Here is a 22,445-nt window from a genome sequence, read left to right as displayed (position 1 = left end):
TCAACAAATATCAGCAAAATCCACCTATTTTCTGTAGAGATGCATCTCCATCTCCAGGGTTATCGGTCCTGCCTGATGAACGGCAGGTAAGCAAGCCTCAAGACCAATTTTAAGCAAGTGCATTTCATGCATGTGCAACATGTGTACAGCGGCACAGGGAAATAGTCATGCATACACACAGCCACACACTAGCATGTCCATAGTGTGGAAACTCCTTACTGCGAGAAAAGACACAAAGTTTTCTTAATTAAACCATATGGGGAACACCACAAAAGTATTCATAACAACAAATCTAACCAGACTCTTAAATTAACCTCACCCACCTGAACACTGACATTTTAAAGAAGCTAAAAAAGGAAAGTAGCTAAAGGTAAAGCTATCCAAAACTCAGAGCAAGCTACAAGCCAGCAGCCTTGGTATAAGCAAATGTTCAAAGCAGTTATGAGAACAATTATGGAGACATAGAGACAAATCCTTTTATCTGATGAAGTTATAAACATACTGAAAAATCATGTAACTGATACTTGTTTTGTTATAGAAATCTCCTGCAGCTGCGTAAGTTTGGCGAGGTAAAATATGTCATATGGGGGTACAGCAACTAATTTTCAGTTAATTTTCTATATCTCTTTCAAGTAACATACTGGTTTTTGTTTTGTATTGTAGTTTAATCATTTATGTTATTATGAAAATAAGTTTATTTCTGCTTCTATAGGTTGTCAGTTATAATTGTTAGAGAGAAAATTTGCAAAAATACGTAATCAGTGGGTCACACTTTCAGAGACCCTAAATCAGTGTATCTCTAGTTTCGTGCAATATGCCACACATGATGTCTTAAAAGCGAAATTTTGCTGTGTAAAAATGCTGTACATATCAGGGAAAGAAAAAAATAATTAAAGTGTGACACCCAAAAATGAAAAAAAAAAAAAAAAGATTATTATTAAAGGAAATAATGGCTCTTTGTGACACAGATCAGCTGATCACAGCCTGCACACAAAGAAAAATCTACTGGAACTAAAAACATACATTTTTACATCTGTCATTTGTAAGAGATTCCCTTTCCCACTGCTACATCTCCTACATCTGCCAAATCCCACCTTAAACCCTAGGCTATACCACACTTCTGATCATTTTAATACAATCACTTAATATTTTATTATTCTAAAAAAATTAAGTTATGGTAAATGGACTGATTCTTATATAGCGCTTTTCTACTCTCACGGAGTACTCAAAGCACTCTATACAACATGCCACATTCACCCAATCACACCCATTCTCACAAGCACTTTATCTATACTCAGTGCTTTCTAAGTACATTCACACACATTCATACTCCGATGGATACATCGGAGAGCAAGTTGGGGTTAGTATCTTGCCCAAGGATACTTGACATGCAGACTGGAGGAGCTAGGGATCGAACCACCAACCTTCCGATCAGTAGGTGACCAGCTCTACCTCCTGATCTACAGCCAGTTATGAGGAAAAGAACTTAATTTTACAATGTAGTGATCTCAGCTGTAACACACAGCTATAATGAACGGATTTTCATCTGCTCAGTGACTGTGATGCACCACTCTCACCAAATCCCAGATGAGAATATTACTAGAGTTGCATGACCATCTGTTTATGTTTAACAAGGAGACAGGCCTCTCTGGGGTCTACAGTAGCTGACCAACATCACTAAGGAATTATTATATTAATTTTGCCTGTGGATGACTTTATTTTGAACATTTTACTTTACATGTCTGCAGTGGTCATGCCAAGTGACAAGAAAAACCTGTGTCTTTAAGGGGGGTGGAACCTGTGGTCCCAGACTCAATGATGAGCAAGTAAAGAGAAAGAAACAACAGCAATTAACAAAAAAGCTGTTGTTCATTAAAAAACTAAATGTAACAAAATTATTCAGAAAGGTTCTAGTGGTGCGTTCCTCTTGTTTTAAAAGGTCAAAACTAAGGCAAGAAAAAAACAGTGAAATAGACCCAGCTGATTGCAGTTAAGTACTCACCTACTTATTTGTGGAGGCCTAAAATAAAAAAAGACAAATAAATAAAACAATTTTTTAATGAATGAGAAAAAGAATCGCTGTAATTACAGGAATATTTATTTTAAATGATTTGAAAAATGCTTTTTTTTTTTAAGTTAATTATAAAATATTTTTTAACTCACACTTTATGTATTTGTTATTAATATTAGATTTATTTTATTTTTATTTATTTATTTCATGCTGGAAATTCCCTGTGACTAAAACGATATGAAAATGATAGAAAAATAAAAATGACTAAAGTAAAAGAATCCTTCTTTTCAGAAAACATGCTTTACATGACGCACGTGCCTTTAACAGAAAAAACGGTGTTAAAGGGTCGGCTTTTTACTCACCCTTTGATCATCACTCATCAGTCATTCCGATGTCAGTGTATTTCCCACGGTCCCACGTTTCAGTGTTAGAAAAGAAACCGCTCGGCTGCTGAGGCTGAAACACAAAAAATCCCGTGAAGCTGCTTCTACTTTCCTGAGCTGCGAAGGCGCTCTGAAGCTCCACTGCCGAGCAGCAGCCTTAAGTCAGGGAAGCAGCCCGGCTTTAACAAGCGCGTTCAACCAACTCAAGTTCCGTTCACGACTTTCAAAATAAAACACAAGAGTTTTTTTCCCCTTTTTTTTCTTTTTTTTTTTTTTTAATATGGACTAGCCCATCTCCTGCCTGACTCCAGTGTATGTGAAAAAAACGTCAGCCCTGACTCTATATAATATCATAGACCAGGGTTATTCCTAATATCCCCAGGCACAAAGGAATGACTGTGCAGGTAGAAAGTACGGTACTGAAAACTCCTCAGGGTGGAATACGAGCTAAAAACACACGAGTTAGACAATGAATGAAGTGAAGAACTAAAGCCTAGTGAAGTACTAAAGCCTACTATTGAAAAAGGAATATTTTGAACTGGGAATCGAGAAGCACTATTGTCTTGAATTCAGTTTTATTTATGTACCACTGAGCTCTTAAATGTCAGGTTTTTGCAAATCATACTGATTTTATTTATTTGTGGGGGTAAATGGCTCAACTATTTCTGGGACCACAAAGGAGAGCAAACATCAGTGGTAGGACGATGTGGCAGCTGTCAGACATGCAACGGCTCTTCTAGGACACTTAGGGGAAGAGAGTTGCTTGAACCAAGAAACAGAATGACTAGACTAATGAAACTTCTTACTATTAACCAAATGTCTACTTTTTTCCATCTGTATTTTCTGCTACTACTGTATTAGTCAAAAGGAGGAGGAGAAGTAGCAAAATGCCTTTGCAGAAAAGAACAGACATCAAAAGATGACAGTCATGGGATCTGAGCTTGCTGTGTTCATCATTTAATCATTATTAAATTTTTAGCAGTAGACTCTAAACAGTTCACCAGGGTGTTTAATTGCTATTTGATGAAATAAGCTGCTCCTCAAATTTTAATTTTTGTTTTGTTTTTGTTTATTTTTTGATGTAATTTCACATATGTTAACAGTTTGACATCTTCACTACTGTTCTATGATAGTAAAAATAAGGATAACCATTGGATGCAGTCCAAGGGCGTAGATTTGGTTTTGACATTGGTGGGGACAGATGATTCAACCACCGAACCCTGCCCTGTTTCTTTTTTTTCCCTTTTTGTCTTTGCTTCTTGATAAAAAAGAAAAAGGACAAATATACTTGCCTACATATGCTATTCTACATGCTTTTAAACCATTTAAAATTAGTTTTATATGTGAATTATATAATGTTAAATTACTATTAAACAAATGACTAAGTATTTTAGACTTTAGTTTATTTCAGCCATTGTCCATATAAATCAGGTATCATACAAAAATAAAAATAGTTTCAAATACAGTCATGACAATAAAAGAATATGACTTTAAGGACTTAACAACATTACTTCAGTTATAGTACACCAACATCTATTACACATTAGCACTAAGGGACCACTGAATGACCTGGTGGTTTTTGTCCATAAAACTACTCATCTAAGATTACCATAAAGTAAAAGATCTCTCAGCAAAATTATGCAACATTTTAGGCACACTATTGCCCCTATCAAATCAGTGAGCTGGGATTTTTTATTCTCAACATGAACTACTGTTACAGCAACAGACATGGACTACTGGTGCCCCACACAACAACTCAATGTCCACTATGTGAAGGAGCCAAACACATGCCTTCTCCTCTCGATAACTGAGATAAACTGCTGGCATATTTGTTTTACATCTATACTGTCCAGTCTCTCTTGGTGGACATGGCAACACGTTATTCATGGTTACATACAATTTTAGAGTGCTTTCGAGCTTTTTTCCTTATAAAACGCCGTTTTTACGGTTTATTCCCGCAGTAAATATAAACAACGACAGTATTCAGGAAGAAAACCAAACATTGCATATTATTTTTATCACAACTCTGGTTTTACGTGGCCTATCAACACAATTTAAAAACTGGTATAATGTCCCCACTTTTTCCGTCAACTGTTCCATCTGCCCTGCTCACATCTCCAATGGTTGTACACATTGTCATTAATGTGGCTCACTCCACGCCGCTCTGCTAGCTAAAAGACCGGTGTCGGCACATAAGAACACTGTCATAGCCTGTCAACGACGTTGATTAGCTGCGTATATACGAATGTAAATCGCATTATTGGCTGGGCTATGGGATAAGGTGGCATCGTTCTAATCCCATATGGGAGCAGCAAGTCACTCACTGACTAACACTGCAAAACAGAATTGTTAAAGTATTAATTTTTATTTAATTCAGGTTAGATTTTTTTTGTGATTTTCTGTGCGCAGAGACCGTGCCAGCAGTGCGCAATTGCGCACGTGCGCAGCTTAGAGGGAACATTGGCCATGAGTACCATTCACAGAGAGCTGGGGAATGTCTGCAATCACAGCATTGTAAGATGGCGAAAGATGTACCCTTAGGCGCCCTCCTCTATTCAGAGATGATCTTTCCCTTTTCACGCAAATGGCCTCCTTGACTCCGCCCTCAAACCAGCGTTCCTCCCTGTCCAGGATGTGTACATCCTCATCATTGAAAGAGTGTCCACTGGCCTGTAGGTGTGAATAGACTGCAGAGTCCTTGCCTGACGAGGTAACTCTTCTGTGCTGTGCCATCCGCTTCACCAGAGGTTGTTTGGTTTCCCCGATGTATAAGTCCTGGCAATCCTACTGGCATTTAACAGCATAGACTATGTTACTCTGTTTGTGTCGGGGGACCCAATCCTTGGGGTGGACCAATTTTTGGCGCAGCGTGTTTTGGGGTTTAAAACCCGCAGAGACACGGTGTTTTGAAAAAATGAATCTCAACTGTTCTGATAATCCTGACAGATACGGGATCACGATGGGTTTTTGCTTAGGCAGCAGCTGTCCTTCTCTCCTGGATTGGCTCCAGTAACACTATGTTACTCAACAGAGTAAGAGTAAGCTGAGACTGAAGAAGTCACTTGGATGAGTGACAAAACATTTCTCCCACTAAAAACGCTACATCCAGATGAACAGAGTCAACTTTTAGACACTTCTTTTTTCTTATGGACACTGCCTTTTGAGCAGTAGTGCCTTACTTACATAATGTTGCCTGTAAATTTGCCATATTTGAAACAAGAGGAGGATATTAGCTTTTACAAGTCGACTCTCTCTGTTATAAGATTTCCCAACTATTGCCCTTAAATTACAAAAGTGGATAGCAACCTAACCCCAATTGACTTGGTGGGTGTTAGGAGGTTAAAAGACCCTGAAATATGAAATATAGTTATATTATATCATCTTCTTAGTATATAAACAATGCTCCACACAATATTTTACATTCGTCCATTAAAGCATGAATTTAAATGACACTGAGAAGAGGCTGTTGGCTAATGTTGCCATTTCTTTTGATATGAAAAGCGACAAAGTCATTGTTAATTATTAAACTCTTTGTTCCTTGAAAGTGAAGTACAGCCATGATAGCAGGCCAGTTCTCTAAGCATCTTGGGAAAGTTGCCACAGTTCTACTATAGATTTACAATATGTGTAAACGTCTTGAGTCATCACTCTAATTTCTTTAGATTTTGCTTCCAAGCAGCCAGACTTTCTTGTAATTTTCTTAAACAGTTTTGAGCAGTTCTTAGTTCTCCATGCTTCCTGGTGGTATTTCAGTGTTTTCTTTTGGACATTGGCTGCTTTTTCATTCATTTTCAGAGTAATATTTATTTGTCTGTTAAGCCCCTTCACACTATATAGCTATGCGGCTATATCATAAAGCCAGATGATACAAATCAGATCCCCTTACTGGACGTCTTTAAGACATAAATAAATATATTTGATCCGAAAAATCTTACTCTGGATGCATTACCCTGGCCTCCAGTAAAACTTTGAGGAACCTTGTTGTCATTTCACATGTCCTTCACCATACACATTAAACAAATGTGTAGTACTGCTTTTGTTCATCTGTGCACAGTGTTGGGAAGGTTACTTTTTAAATGTATTCCACTACAGATTACAAAATACATGCCCCAAAATATATTTTGTAACGTATTCTGTTACGTTACTCGATGAGAGTAACGTATTCTGAATACTGTGGATTACTTAATATATTGTCGTGGTTTTTAAAACTACCGAAATGTACTATTGCTGTGTGATTTATTACTATTACTGAAGGTTACTCACCATATCAATAACAACTAGATTTTTAAATCTTAATATTGTAGCAGGTCAGGGCTGTTTGGGGTTTGACAGCTATGTTCTGTTGTTCCAGGCGGCAGCGTTATGTTGCCATGGTTACAGATGACGCTCTCTCTCTGCGACTGTGTGTTTTCTGGGTGGAGAGAGCACCTTGTTGTTGTTGTTATGCTAGTGCTGCGCCGAGCAGTGGAGGTAGCAGCGTGTGTGTTCTGTTGAATGCTAATAAACGGCTGTGCTCCCTGGCTAACTCTGCGGGAAGCAAGACCAAACAATACCTCTGTCTCCTCCTTGTCTGAGCTCGCCACATTGGTGTCAGAAGTGGGATAGCTCACCCTCGCCGGAATGGAGAGGGACATTCAGAGGCTGGAGCAAGCCGTCGAGGAGAGCATTCGCCGCTTGGGGAGCTGGCGATTGAAGAGAGAGGACGCGACCGGCCATGTAAGTCCCCCAAGGGGTCCCGACAGCCCGTCGCGACAGACGCTAGGACAATACTTCGTGGGCTGCCTCTGTCGACCGACATGCCGAGCCCCCGACAGCGAGCAGTGATGCCTACAACGCCAGCTAAGGTACCGAAATACAACGGGCTAACCCCGCTATAGCCCTACCTCTCACAAGTCCGGCTAGCAGTGAGGCATAGTGGCTGGAGCGACGAAGAGGCTGCTACGCACCTAGCGCTAGCATTGGAAGGAGATGCACTGCAGGTACTGCTTGACCTAGCCCCGGCAGAGCAGCATGAGCTCCAGGCCCTCACCATGGCACTCGAGAGGCGATTTCGGCAGCGGCACTCCACCGCCCCAAAGACCAGAACTATGTGGCCTCAGAGAAATGTGAGGGGGAGCGGTGTAGCAAGGGGACCACCGCTCCAGCTTCCTGCCCCCTTCCAAGAACGATGCACGGTGGTGGGCCTAGTCGGGCACCTCAAGGGACTCTACCTTAGCTGCTGTGTTGAGGACCAGCCCTGCCAGGCCCTGGTGGACACGGGGTCTACCAGTTCCCTAATACGACCTGGTGTGCTCCCTGGAATGTCCGGGCCGCTTGTGATGGGTTGGTCGCCCACCGACACCCAGCTGATGACGGTGATGGGGGAGAGAACTGACATCCGGAGGAAGAAACCGTTGCAGATCCGAGTGAAGGATCTGGAGCTGGTGCACGACTTCTGGCTTGCTGACATCCAAGACCAGTGCATCATCGGCCTTGATCTGCTGACCCACTAGGGGCCTGCGTTGACACCGCGAAGCTGGCTATCACTCTTGGTACAGAGACTCTGGCCCTCCCGTGCAGTCAAAAGCAGGGAACAGAGGGGACCAGAGACAGACAAGCTGGGCTTCAGGCAGCTGCCGCTCAACAGACTTAGGACGCTGGTGGCTCTGGACCATCTCTACTCGCCTCAGCCCCAGCCTCTAGGCCCGACAAACCTCCCTCAACCGAGACTACCCAAGCTGTTGATGACCTGTGACAGCGCAGCAGCGTAGGTCTCACTGTTGACCAGCGCCAGCGGTTGAAGTGCCTCCCGGACGAGAATGTGGACATCATTGCTGCTAGTGACGAAGACTACAGGCAGACGCGGCTGGTTCAGCACACCATCGACACCGGCTCTGCTCAACCCATCCGTCTACGCCCACACCGGCTGCCCCTCTCGAAACGACTGGACAGGGGTGTCGGGACAGGGGCCCAAAGTGAAGGCCTACTACTACCAGTACAACAGTCTGGAGACCCACGACGGCCTCCTATGCAGGAGATGGCTGGCCCCCGGCCAGCTGTTGGTGCCTCGGTCACTGCGGTCGCAGCTGCTCAAGCTTGTCCACGGCTCGGTGGGGCCGGCCACTATGGGAATGCCACAACTCTCCACCGTCTCAGGGGACGGTTCTACTGGCCTGGTTGTCGATGGGATGTGGAACTTCATGTGCACTGCTGTGACACCTGCACGGCATGAAAGGGCTCCATTCAATGCTCCACTGCCCCCCTGCAGCAGTATCTGGTGGGGGCCCCGATGGAGAGAGTGGGAGTGGACGTCCTAGGGCCTTTCCCCGTCACCGAGTCAGGGAACTGTTGTTGGCTATGGACTGCTGCAGGAGGCGGAGGGAGCGGCTGCAGGTGGTTCATGACTGCACCCGCCAGGCCCAGGCCAGTGCCGGAGTACTGCCACACGAGGTGCTGAGGGGGAGCTTTCGTGCCTGGCGACAAGGTTTGGGTGTACTGCCTGGTTCGCAAGAGAGGAGTGTCCCCCAGGCCGTGTAGCCACTGGCAAGGGCCGGTGGAGGTCATGGAGCGGCTAACAGAAGTGGTGTATCGGATCTGCATGCCGGGCCTGGGGCGCATGTTGGTGTTGCACCGGGACAGACTCTCACCATACCGGCGGCTGCTGGAGCGGGGCAGGGGATGCTGTTGGCACCCCATGTTCTGATCCGAGTGACTCTTCCCCTGCTGGTCAAGATCGGCCTGTGCGCCGAAAGAAGGCACCTGGACATTTGCGGGACTTTGTGTTGGGTAATGGGGTTGTCGGGGACGACTGACCCCTTAGGTGGGGGCTATGTAGTGGGTCAGGGCTGTTTGGGGTTTGACAGCTATGTTCTGTTGTTCCAGGCGGCAGCATTATGTTGCCATGGTTACACGTGACGCTCTCTCTCTGCGACTGTGTGTTTTCTGGGTGGAGAGAGCGCCTTGTTGTTGTTGTTATGTTAGGTCTACGGCGAGCAGTGGAGCTAGCGGCGTGTGTGTTCTGTTGAATGCTAATAAACGGCTGTGCTCCCTGGCTAACTCTGCATGAAGCAAGACCAAACGATACCTCTGTCTCCTCCTTGTCTGAGCTCGCCACAATATAAAATAAGTAACAGTAGGGTGGACATTGAGTAAGGCTGCACTTTTTGCAGCGATCTCGTATAGAAAACTATTCAGCGCGTATATAAAACAGGTCCGCGGCTCAGAACCGTAGTAAAGCGACCTCTAGCTAATACGTCGGGTTCCCTGTCGGGCTTTGCTTTGTTGTCTGGGTCAACTTTGCTAGCAAGAGGTGTTGAAAGGCTGCTCCAACAGAACTTATCGTTTCAGAGGAAAACACAAACACAGTGTACAGTCGAGTCTTAATAGCTTACTTACAACTGGGCTCGTCAGGCACGCTTTTTGACTGCAGTATTATATTTACATGCTTCCATCTCCTGTTTCAGGTCGGTCATTTTTTGAATAATGATTTTTAAAAAATATTTCTTCAAGTCATTATGCAGCCGCAAGTAGAGGTGACATTGGCCGCGAGTTTGAGACACAGGCATTAGAGCCTCTTAATGCGTGTTTTGTTTGGGTTTCCACTGGCGTGGAATTACCAAAAGTAGACAGGGCATAGCCTAACATATGAAACAGGAAAAGACCGTGTTATCCATTTATTTCAACAAAGTAACTGTATTCTGAATACCACCTTTTTAAATGGTAACTGTAATGGAATACAGTTACTTATATTTTGTATTTTAAATACATAACGCTGGTACATGTATTTCATTACTCCCCAACACTGTCTGTGAAATATCTCTATTATTAGGAATGTGCTGTCTTGGAGTGTTGCTGAAAAACTAGTTCACAGATTCATTATTCTGAGCTGGATTCTTGGAATTCATTATTTTCAGGTTCCTCTCCATTAACCATATCGCGATGGAGTGAGTTTGTGTGCCTGTGTGATCACTGGAGCCATGCTGTCATGAGCAGTTTGCCCCTAGTAGAGTAGCCTAGGCTAAATTGGTTCTGGGTGAGGGGCCAGATTAAAAGAGTTTTAAAGAAAAAACAAACATTAACGAAATTGAATCTAAGGGTTTCCTGCTCAAGACACAGTTACTAGTCCCCAAATTCATTACAACTTGCTTACTAATAACTGATAACGATTATGTTATAATTAGGGCCCGAGCACTGAGAGTGCCCTATTGTATCTGCTCCGTTTATTATTATTAGGGCCCGAGCACTGAGAGTGCGAAGGCCCCATTGTATCTGCTCCGTTTCTTATTATTGGCTTTTGAGGGGCTTGGAAAGTTTAAAAAGTCTTGAGGTTTGGCCCACACCTCCAATGTGATGAAGGCTTTCTTGTTCCAGTCTGATCAGTACGAGACTTTACAGGCGTGATGTCAGACCTACAGTGAAAACTGTGACTTTTCGCGAAAGGGTGTGACCCCAGCAGCATGGCGAACATTGATGTCTCGCCATGAAGAAACAAATTAGTATAACTCAATGAAATCCAGTCTGATCAGTACCAGACTTTAAAGGCATGATGTCAGACCCGCCCTGAACAGATTGATGTGCCCATTGTCAGGAATACGTAGACTGCCACCTAGTGGCAACAGGAAATGTCATGTCTTATATTTTGTTGCACTGATTTTCACAGGCTCATCGTGGCCACCTCAAAAGTGGTGAATATCACCATCAGTCCCTCATGATGCTTCAGTGAGAAAATTGTGAGTTTAAACTGAACGGCGCACCCTGGTGGCAACGCGGTTCACCATGAACAATGAAGTGGCTTTTGAGGGGCTTGGAAAGTTTAAAATGTCGTGAAATTTGGCGCACACCTCTAATGTGATGAGCGCTTTCTTGTTATTTTACCATTTTCATTGATTAGCGCAAAATGGCTCCACAGCGCTCCCTAGACAATTTCAAAACAACAGCCCCTGCTCTGTGTTTTGTCTATAAGTCTGAAACCTGGTAAGCTTATGGAAGATATCAAGATGTACAAAACAGTCTGTTGGAGCAATATCCCAAATCCAACAGGAAGTCAGCCATTTTTAAATTGATGTGTAATTTCTGCGACATTTTCCCCTCTTTTCAGGCACCGTTCTTTGACAAACTCCTCCAAGGGATTTCATTAGATTTACGCGATCTCCAGTGCGTGGAATCCAAAGACCTTTGTGATGTTAAATTGCAAATCTTTTTACGTTCAGGGAAACGAGGTGGTCATGGCGGCATGTGGAGTTTCAATCACTCGCCAAAAAGCAGTAATCTGCTGTCACTCAAAAACACAATGTCCAATCTCTCCCAAAGGTCGCAGTTATGATGAGACTCGAGCTCGGAAATGTTTGTTATGCCATTTGTCATTAATGGTTAGAGCGCCACCTAGTGGGACGACTATAATAATGGTTGAATGAGATGAAATGTTAGCTGGTGGTTAAACGCATGAATTCCATCAATGTGACATCAGATCGGACGCACTGGTTTTAGGTTTTGGGCTTGGCTCGACGTGCTGGGGTGCGAGGGCCCTCATATCGCTGCTTGCAGCTTTAATTGTGTGGATGCCCTCAAAGGCATCCACTCTATTGAGTTCCTGTTTCTCTTTATTGAGTGGATGCCCTCAAAGGCTTCCACTCTATTGAGTTCCTGTTTCTCTTTATTCTTTATTATTGTGTGGATGCCCTCAAAGGGCTTCCACACTATTGAGTTCCTGTTTCTCTTTATTGTGTGGATGCCCTCAAAGGGCTTCCACACTATGGAGTTCCTGTTTCTCTTTATTGTGTGGATGCCCTAAAGGGCTTCCACACAATTGTTTTCCTGTTTCTCTTTATTCTTTATTGTGTGGATGCCCTCAAGGGCTTCCACACTATTGAGTTCCTGTTTCTCTTTATTCTTTATCTTTATTGTGTGGATGCTGGAGGCATCCACACTATTGAGATCCTGTTTCTCTTTAAACGTTATTCTTCAAGTTGCTCCGCCGTTTTTTGCCGCTTAACTACTCCCTCAGTTTTCAGCCGAGTTTCTCAGTTCAAACTCTAAACTGTTCTGCTATTTCTGCTAATTCCGGCTATATCTTTTGGTGTTTATTACTATTATACTTTTTAAAATATTACACTTTTTGTGTCCCATTGAAATGAATGGAAAACTTCCACAATTCTGCTAAAACTTGCTTGTTTTTGAAACGTAACTACTTCCTCATACTTTCACCTAGAAACTCCATTCAAACTTTAAAATGTTCTCAAATTATTGGGCTATTCCTGTCTGATTCAGCTTTTTCAGATCTTCTACCGTTTTAATCTTATCTCTCTTTAAGTTTTCAGTTGCAAAATTGTGATTTTTCAGAAAATACATGCGTTGCTATGGTTGCTATGCAATTAACTCAGAGTGAGCGCTCCTCTGTTCTGAATTTTCTCTTCATGTCTGAACAACTTCTTGCTACTCGCTCAATTTTCACTCAACCCCCACAAATTATACATCAAAACGTAGGTATTTTTGCTGGCTTTCAGTAAATGTCGCTATCATTGTTGTGGGAGTTACAGATTTTTTGCAAATCTCCTCAGAACAACACAAAGTCTGAAAACTCTCCATAGAAAGTCAATGGAGAGCTTGTTCAAAATCAGCGCTGGATTTCTCTAATGAGAGACATTTTCAAATCGTCATATCTCCTTAATGAAACAAAGTTGAGACATGAGGCTTGTGCCAATATACCTTCAGACTCCCCTGATTCTCACAATTCAAGAATTTTTTTCTCACCTATTACCGTTCTGAGATGAGTTACATTTGTTTGAGGGTAGGAAATTTGTCCCTCTCTCAGATTCCTTCAGATTTCAAACTCTGGAAATGAGGCACTTTTTTCTCTCGTCATATCTTTTCGATGGATTTCCACAGAGACCTGAAAATTTCCATGACTGTTCACCAAAGCCTGCTGTTTCTTACGGTGAAAGAATGATTTTGATGCTCCAAATAGAATTAGAGTTACAAAACGTTGTTTGAGGGCAAGTCAAGGCAGTTTTGCTTCGCCTCTACTCAGTTACAGTGTATTACAAGTCATATATCTTCAATAATTTATATTTTATCTCTGAATTATGAAGACCTGCAGATTCCCCCATCTCTTCTGAACAAAATGGTGTCAGAATGACCGTTCTAGCCCCTACGGTTAGGAAATTATGGCCATTTGTTCGAGGGGAATCCTGAATGTGAGAATCACACTGCAGAAAACTTATACCTCTCTCTGTGTCTGTGTGTGTAAGGGCTGATTACAGCAGGTGCAGCTAATTTAACTGACCTAGATATACCAAGCCCAGACTCTTAACAGCCACTGTTCCCTTTAGGCTCTGTGTATGTGTATGTTTGTGTGTCTGTATCAATATTTCTCCCATGTTAAAGTATTACTCCTCCATAATAGTATTTCTGTTAAATCAAAGTACTTCTACTACATCTTAGTACTTCTGTTCAATCATAGTATTTCTGCTAAATCATAGTATTTTTGCCAAATCATGGTATTTGTGCCAAAGTATAGTATTTCCGCAAAATAACAGTATTTCTGCTATGTTATATTATTACTGCTCATAGTATTTCTGCTAAATCTTGGTAATTCTTCCAAAGCATAGTATTTCTTCCAAATCATAATATAACTGAAAAATAAAGGTTTTTGAGCCAAATCATAGTGTTTGTGCTAAATCCTATTAATTCTGCTCAATCATAGAGTTTCTGCTAAGTCAAAGTATTTCATGTCAATCATAGTATTTATACCAAGTCCCAGTGTTTTTGCCAAATCATAAATCATAAATAATTTTAACAAAGCAAAGTTAAGACAAGAGGCTTGTGCCGATTCATGTGTCCTCCTGTCAGTTTTCAAACTCTGAAAATGAAGCCGTTTCTTCTCTCGTCATATCTCCGCAACGGAGGTACAAAGAGCTATGGAAATCGCAGTCAAAGTACACCAAAGTCCGCTGATTCACCCAGTACAAGAATTATGCTTCTATCCCACCTAGTTTTTGAGTTACACAATGTTTTGTAACTCCAAAAAACGGCGTCTTTCGCCTCTCACCGCGATGTATTTCTGACTGCTCATCAATCTTTTTTCCAGCCGCCTGCCCCCTTTCCAGGTGGCACAATTGGTAATGACACGGGTCTGCAGCTCAAAGGTCGTGGGTTCAATCCCACCTTATTCAACATTTTTTTTTTCACTACAAATTTATACACTATCACAGACCTGTAATTTATATTGCTAATTTATTACAATTCTGCAAAATTTTAGGATTTTAGTAGCTTTTTTGGACCTGAGATTTTTGTTAACGCTCTATGGCAGAAATACATACAAGTACACAGCCTGATGAAGCAGACAGAAGCAGTACCTCTGATTGCAGAAAGTATTACTCCTCCATAATACTATTTCTGTTAAATCAAAGTACTTCTACTACATCTTAGTACTTCTGCTCAATCATAGTATTTCTGCTAAATCATAGTATTTTTGCCAAATCATGGGGTTTTTTTTGCCAAAACATAACATTTCTGTTATGTTATAGTATTACTAATAAGTGGAGGAATTTCTGTCATGTTATAGTATATGTGCTGATTACAGTATATCTGCCAAATCATAGTATTTATCCCGAATCATAGTATTTATGCCAAATTACAGTATTTCTGCTAAAAAGCAGAAATAGTACCTTTTAGCAGAAATTTCTGTCAAAAGATATTAGTTATGTTAAAAAATAGTATTTCTGCTAAATCATAGTATTTCTGCCAAATCATAGTATTTGTACCCAATCATAGTATTTCTGCCATATCATCGTATTTTTGCCAAATCATGGTATTTGTGCCAAATTAAAAATTCTGTTATGTTATAGTATAACTACTAAGTTGTAGAATTTCTGTTATGTTATAGTATATCTGCTGAATATAGTATATGTGTCAAATCATACTATTTATAGCAAATCATAGTATTTGTGCCTCAACATAGTATTTCTGCCCAATTGTAGTAATTGTGCAAATACATAGAATGTCTGCAAAATCACAGTATATCTGTTATGTTATAGTATTACTACTAAGGCATGGTATTTCTACCAAATAATAGTATTCCTTCAAAATCATAGTATTACTGCAATTTCATAGTATTTGAGCAAAATCGTAGTATTCGTGCAAAAACATACAATCTCTGAAAAATCACAGTATATCTGTTATGTTATAGTATTACTACTAAGGTATAGTAGTTCTACCAAATCATAGTATTCCTTCAAAATCATAGTATTACTGCAATTTCATAGTATTTGAGCGAAATCGTAGTATTCGTGCAAAAACATGCTATGTCTGCAAAATCACATTATATCTACTATGTTATAGTATTACTACTAAGGTATAGTATTTCTACCAAATCATAGTATTCCTTCAAAATCATATTATTACTGCAATTTCATAGTATTTGAGCGAAATCGTAGTATTCGTGCAAAAACATGCTATGTCTGCAAAATCACATTATATCTACTATGTTATAGTATTACTACTAAGGCATAGTATGTCTACCAAATCATAGTATTCCTTCAAAATCATAGTATTACTGCAATTTCATAGTATTTGAGCAAAATCGTAGTATTTGTGCTAAAACATACTATGTCTGCAAAATCACAGTATATCTGTTATGTTATAGTATTACTACTAAGGCATAGTATTTCTGCCAATAGGAGTATTTGTACTAAATCATAGTACTTGTGCCAAATCATAGTATTTCTCCCATATTGTGCTAGTTGTGCAATAACATAGACTGTCTGCAAAATCATAGTATATCTATTATGTTATAGTATTACTACTAAGTTGTAGACTTTCTGTTTTGTTATAGTATATGTGCTGAATATAGTATATGTGCCAAATCATAGTGTTTATAGCAAATCATAGTATTTGTGCTAAAACATAGTATACTGCCACATTAGAGTATTTGTGTAAAACCAGAATGTCTGCAAAATCGTCATATATCTGTGATGTTATAGTATTACTACTAAGGCATAGTATTTCTGCAAAATCATAGTATTTTTGCAGAAACATTGTACTTCTGGTAAATCATAGTATTTGTGCCAAAACATTGTATTTGTACAAAGTCATAATATTTCTTCTAAATCATAGTATTTCAATTAAATCTCAGGAGTTGTGTTAAAACACAGTATTATTGCCAAATCATAGTATTTGTACCCAAACATATCAGTTCAACTTATTTAACTCTTCTCAACAGCCCAACACCTCTTCTTCACCCCGTTTCAGCAGAATTGTGAGTGTTTGCACCCCTTTTCAGCACAAATCCCAGCTTTTTCAGGTGTTTTCAACAGAAATCTCTTTTTTAGCAGACATTCTGCTGATTCACCTGTTTCAGTGCAACGTTCTACTTCTGTACCTCTTTTCAGTAGAAATTCTGCTGATTCACCTATTTTAAGCAGAATTTTCAGCCTTTCACCTCTTATCAATACAAATCTCAGTATCTTCTGCTCATTTCAGAGGAAACCCTTTCACCTCTTTTCAGTACAAATTTGAACTTCTGTACCCCTTTGAAGCAGAATCTTTGCCTTTTCAGCAAAAGTTTCTGTTTTTCCACTTGTTTTCAGCATAATTTTTCAGTTTCTTTACTGCCATACAATTTTTGCACCTTTTCATCTTTTTCAGTCATTTTCAGCAGACAGCTTCAGCGTTCCAGCATCCACACAGCATTTTCGCAGGAAATGCAAACTTTTTCTAGTTCTTTATTCCACTATTTACTAGTTGCTTCCGTACGTTTTTCGGCACTTAACTACTTCCTCAGTTTTCAGCCGATTTTCTCAGTTCAAACTCTAAACTGTTCTGCTCTTTCTGCTAATTCCTGTTATGACTTTTGGTGTTTATTACTATTATACTTTTTAAAATATTACACTTTTTTCCTTTAATTTGTCCCATTGAAATGAATGGAAAACTTCCACAATTCTGCTAAAACTTGCTTGGTTTTGAAACTTAACTGCTTCCTCATACTTTCACCTAGAAACTCCATTCAAACTTTAAAATGTTCTCAGATTATTGGGCTATTCCTGTGTGATTCAGCTTTTTCAGACCTTCTACCGTTTTAATCTTATCTCTCTTTAAGTTTTCAGTTGCAAAATTGTGATTTTTCAGAAAATACATGCGTTGCTATGGTTGCTATGCAATTAACTCAGAGTGTGTGCTGGTCTGTTCTGAATTTTCTCTTCATGTCTGAACAACTTCTTGCTACTCGCTCAATTTCCACTCAACCCCCACAAATTATACATCAAAACGTAGGTATTTTTGCTGGCTTTCAGACAATGTTACTATCTTTATTGTGAGATTTACCGTTTTTTCGCAATTTGCCTCGAAGTGACACAAGGTCTGTTAACTCCCCATTCAAAGTCTATGGGGAGGTTTTGAAATTCAGAGCTGAAATTCTGTAACGGGAGGCATTTTCAAATCGCCATATCTCCTAAATAAAGCAAAGTTAGGACATGAGGCTTGTGCCAATATATCTTCAGACACTGCTGACACTCACAGTGGAAGCAGTTTTTACAATTATCTTACTGTTGAGCAATGAATTACGTTTGTTTGAGGGGTGGAAATCTGTCCTCCTCTCAGTTTTCAAACTCCGAAAATGAAGCCGTTTCTTCTCTCGTCATATCTCCGCAACGGAGGTACAAAGAGCTATGGAAATCGCAGTCAAAGTACACCAAAGTCCGCTGATTCACCCAGTAAAAGATCTATGCTTCTATCCCACCTAGTTTTTGAGTTACACGACGTTTTGTAACTCCAAAAAACGGCGTTTTTCGCCTCTCACCGCGATCTAATTCTGACCCCTCAAGTCTCTGTGTTTTAGACGCCCGCCCCCTTTCCAGGTGGCGCAATCAGTAATGACACGGCTCTGCAGCTCAAAGGTCGTGGGTTCAATCCCACCTTGGTCCACATGTTTTTTTTCACTACAAATGAGTAGTACAAAAACATACTATGTCTGCAACATCACAGTATATCTGTTATGTTATAGTATTACTACTAAGTCACAGTATTTCTGCCAATTCGTAGTATTCGTACTAAATCATACTACTCGTGCCAAATCATAGTATTCAAATCAAAATATAGTATTTGTACCAAAGCACTGTATTTGTACGAAGTATAGTATTTCTGCCAAATCATAGAATTACTGCAATTTCATAGTAATTTTGAGGAATCCCTTTTGTTATAGTATTACTTCTAAGTCATAGTATTTCTGCTTTGTCATAGTATTTGTACTGAAACATAGTATTTCTGCCAAATCATAGTATTACTGCTATTTCATAGTATTTGAGTGAAATTACAGTGTTTCTGCAAAAACATTGGTTGGTATTGGTTTTAGTTACCTTTAGCGTATGTGCTAGTTAGCGATAGCTATGGCAGCCCAGTTATTTTATTGTTTTGGGCTTGTTCCTGCTTTGTTTGTTCCCCCTGCAAATTTATGTGAATTTGTACACTGTAATATCGCTGTATTACGTAATGGCTAAGTAGGAGGCTGACTGTTACTAAGTGCATCAGTGTACATAGGTCATCTCTTGTGTTGGAGTGCCCTCTTGTGGTGCCTTTTGGGTAGTGCCTTAGTAAATGTGAACACTGCAAAGAAGTGGTATCAGACTGGTTTGTAGTGGAGGAATTTGTTGCCAGTTTCTTTCATCTTTAATCCGTATTCATGTTGTAATGTAGTAACTTTTGTGGCACAAATACCACAATATGGCAGAAATACTATGTTTTGGCACAAATACTTTGATTTGGTATACTTTAGCTTCTTCACCCCTTTTCAGCAAAATTTTCATTTTTTTCACCCCATTTTAGCAGTTTTTCTAATATGGACCTCAGATTCTTCTTAACGCTCCATGGCAGAAATACAGACAAGTACACAGCCTGATGAAGCAGACAGTGATTTTTCAGAAAATACATGCGTTGCTATGGTTGCTATGCAATTAACTCAGAGTGAGGGCTGGTCTGTTCTGAATTTTCTCTTCATGTCTGAACAACTTCTTGCTACTCACTCAATTTCCACTCAACCCCACAAATTATACATCAAAACGTAGGTATTTTTGCTGGCTTTCAGAAAATGTCACTATCACTGTTGTGGACGTTACAGATTTTTATCAAATCGCCTCAGAGCAACACAAAGTCTTAAAACTCTGTTAGCAGAGACGGGTCTTCCAGCAGAATCTGCATGAATATTGAAGATACTTATTATCTAGACGGAGAAATAATCACACGTGGGGCATCGGCTTTCACCGGAACATTCACACCAAAAGGGTGCCATTGTTTTATTAACTCGCGCATACTCCATGCACAAACAGGAAGCATCCTTACAAAATAAAAGCATAACAAATGACAGTGAGGGCATACCTAATAATTAACTCAACACCCCCACTTGCACTCACGTTGTCAGTTTTACATACATGCCAACAGAAACAGTTTTTCTTTACTATCTGTTCACACTCCAAACATATATTTTTCAAACTTCAACAATTTCCCCTTTGTTGCTGGCTTCGTCATAACATCGGCCACCATCAGACCTGTCGAACAATATTCCAATACCAAATTTCCAGCATGAACTGTTGATCTTACAAAATGATACTTGATATCGATATGCTTACACCTCTGTCTGTTAAAAGGATTCTTTGCCAATGCGATAGTCCCTTGATTGTCCTCAAAAATCTTTGATGGTCCATTTTGATGCTCATACATGCTTTGCAACAGTTGTGTCAAGTACAAACATTCTTGTGTTGTTGCTGCCAAAGCTATATACTCTGCTTCACAAGTTGACAAGGCAACAGTTGGCTGCTTCTTTGTTCGCCATGACACCAAAGTACCTTCTTCATTCAGGCTTATGCAGTAACCTGTAGTACTCCTCCTGTCAGTCACATCTGCAGCCCAGTCTGAGTCACTGTGACCTTGTACTCTCAAATCTTTCACTTTTCCTGTAACACAATGTCTTGTCTTTTGATTGTTTCAAATACCTTAGAACATGTTTCACAGTAGTCCAATGTTCCACAGTTGGCTCTTTGAAGTGCTGTGACAGCTTACTTACAACAAAACTCAAATCTGGTCATGTGCAAGAGGTCAAGTAAATAAGGCTACCTACTGCCTCTCTGTACATTCTAACATTGTTCATTTTCTCAGCATCATCATTGTAGTTCAACTTTTGTTCACAAGGAGTTGATCTTGGTTTACAGTCTTGCATTTGAAATCTTTCCAGTATGTTTTCTACATATCTCTCTTGTGACATTTTTACACAATCTTTGGTTTGCTCAAAATCAATACCAAGAAAATGTTTGAGTTTCCCCATATCTTTCATTTTGAACCTTGCAGTTAGCATTCCCTTCACAGTTTTCAAAACACTTTCATCACTGGCTGCAATAATAATATCATCAACCCATATGATCATGATCACTTTGTCTTTTCTTGTTTTCCTTGTGTAAACACAATGATCTACAGGACTCTGCATGAAACCATTCTCTATCAGATAGTCATGTAATGTCCTGTTCCAGTTTCGGCCTGACTGTTTAAGCCCATAGAGTGACTTTTCCAGCTTATAGACCAGTTTCTCATTCGTTTTCCCTTTTACTTCATAGCCTTCCGGCTGCTCAACGTAAACTTCAAAGTCTATTGGTGCATGCAAGTATGCAGTTTTTACATCCATCTGATGCAAAATCAGGTTTTCTTGTATCGCACACTGCATCAATACTCTTATGCTTGTCAGGTTAGCAGTCGGAGAAAAAGTTTCGTCATAGTCTATTCCAAAACACTGGTTGTAACCTTTAGCTACGTACCGTGCTTTATATTTTTCTGATCCATCACCACTGTTTTTCTTCACATATACCCATCTACCCCCCACTGCTTTCTTTCCCTCAGGTAAGCTTGTTAGGGTAAAGGTGTTGTTCTCTTTTAAGGATTGCATTTCCTCATCCATAGCTGCTTTCCACTCTTTAGAGTTGGGTGACTTTACAGCTTCACTGAATGTCACGGGTGAGTTACTTATCAGTCTGTAACAGTAGTCTATGTTAGTCAGCATTTGATCATCAATGTCTTCTCCTGACTCATATTCATTTAGATAATCTGGTTTCTTTCTTGTTCTAGAAGGATACCTTCTGGAGTTTTCAGTCTCATCACTAAGTGGCATCTGACTGTTCACTTCTGGTTGGTTGTCAGTACCTGGTTCCTGTGAACTGGTACTGGGGCTTTCCCTGTTCATGTTTGGTCTCTCCCACACCTGTATGTCCTCATCCTCAGATGTCGTATCAGTTTGTGTTTGCTTTTCCTCATTGTGTTTGGTTACAAACTTAACCAGCCTAAACTTTTGCACTTTAGCGCTGTCTGGGAAATAAACCTTGTATGCTGGACTGTTTTTGTCGTAGCCTACAAAAATCCCTTTTGTACACCTAGAATCCAGCTTACCCTTGTCTTGCTTGTAAGCATAACACTCACACCCAAACTTTCGCATTCTGGATAGATTAGGCTTTCACCCAGTCAGCAAAAAGTAAGGTGTCTGTCCTGTCCTGTTGTTAAAGCACCTGTTTCTCACAATAGCTGCTGTTTGAACTGCATACGTCCATAGTTCCTTTGGTACGGCACTCTCAATAAGCATGCACCTTCCCATATCAAAAAGTGTTCTCCAGCCACGTTCTGCTGTACCATTCTGGTGAGGGGAATATGGGGCTGAAGTTTCATGTCTTATTCCGTGTTTGTTTAACAATGCCTGGTAACTCTTTGCCATGAACTCTGTGCCGTTGTCTGACCTGATACACTTTACCTTCCGTGCGGGGCTGTATCGGCCAAAAACATTTCAGTTGCTTGCATTGTTTCACTTTTGTTTTTGAGAAAATATACAAATACTGCACCGGAAAAGTCATCGGTAAACAATAATGCATATCTGTGTCCATCTCGTGACTCTGGATCTATCGGCCCTGCTAGATCCGTATGTACCAGCTCGAGAGGTTTCTCGGCTCTTCTGTCAGGGTTTCTATTCCTAGTCTGGACAAATTTTCCCTGGATACACACCTCACAGTTCAAACTTTGGTTGTCTGTTTTCCCCTTGATTTTCATACCTTCAA

The 22,445-nt window shown here is 40.4% G+C and overlaps 1 protein-coding gene and 1 long non-coding RNA gene across 3 annotated transcripts in view; one reads left to right on the top strand and one right to left on the bottom strand.

Moving 5' to 3' along the window:
- The window catches only part of opn5 (opsin 5), a 69,170-nt gene extending 66,589 nt beyond the window's left edge, over nucleotides 1-2,581 (bottom strand). Inside the window, exons 1-2 of one of the 2 annotated variants that reach the window (XM_005465756.3) lie at nucleotides 2,374-2,581; nucleotides 2,003-2,020 (exon numbers count right to left, since the gene is read on the bottom strand). The gene's annotated coding sequence lies outside the window, so the exon portion shown is untranslated. The remainder of the gene's footprint in view (nucleotides 1-2,002; nucleotides 2,021-2,373) is intronic. The other variant, XM_005465757.3, reaches the window with a different exon arrangement.
- Nucleotides 2,582-10,415: 7,834 nt separating this feature from the next.
- LOC112842366 (uncharacterized) lies at nucleotides 10,416-21,779 on the top strand. Its single transcript, XR_003214108.1, has 3 exons — nucleotides 10,416-10,426; nucleotides 14,517-14,519; nucleotides 21,544-21,779. It is a non-coding gene; the product is annotated as an uncharacterized LOC112842366 (long non-coding RNA).
- Nucleotides 21,780-22,445: the final 666 nt, after the last annotated feature.

Source organism: Oreochromis niloticus, linkage group LG15 (assembly GCF_001858045.2).
Source record: "Oreochromis niloticus isolate F11D_XX linkage group LG15, O_niloticus_UMD_NMBU, whole genome shotgun sequence".
NCBI lineage: Eukaryota > Metazoa > Chordata > Actinopteri > Cichliformes > Cichlidae > Oreochromis > Oreochromis niloticus.
This window is presented reverse-complemented; position numbering and strand designations above follow the sequence as displayed.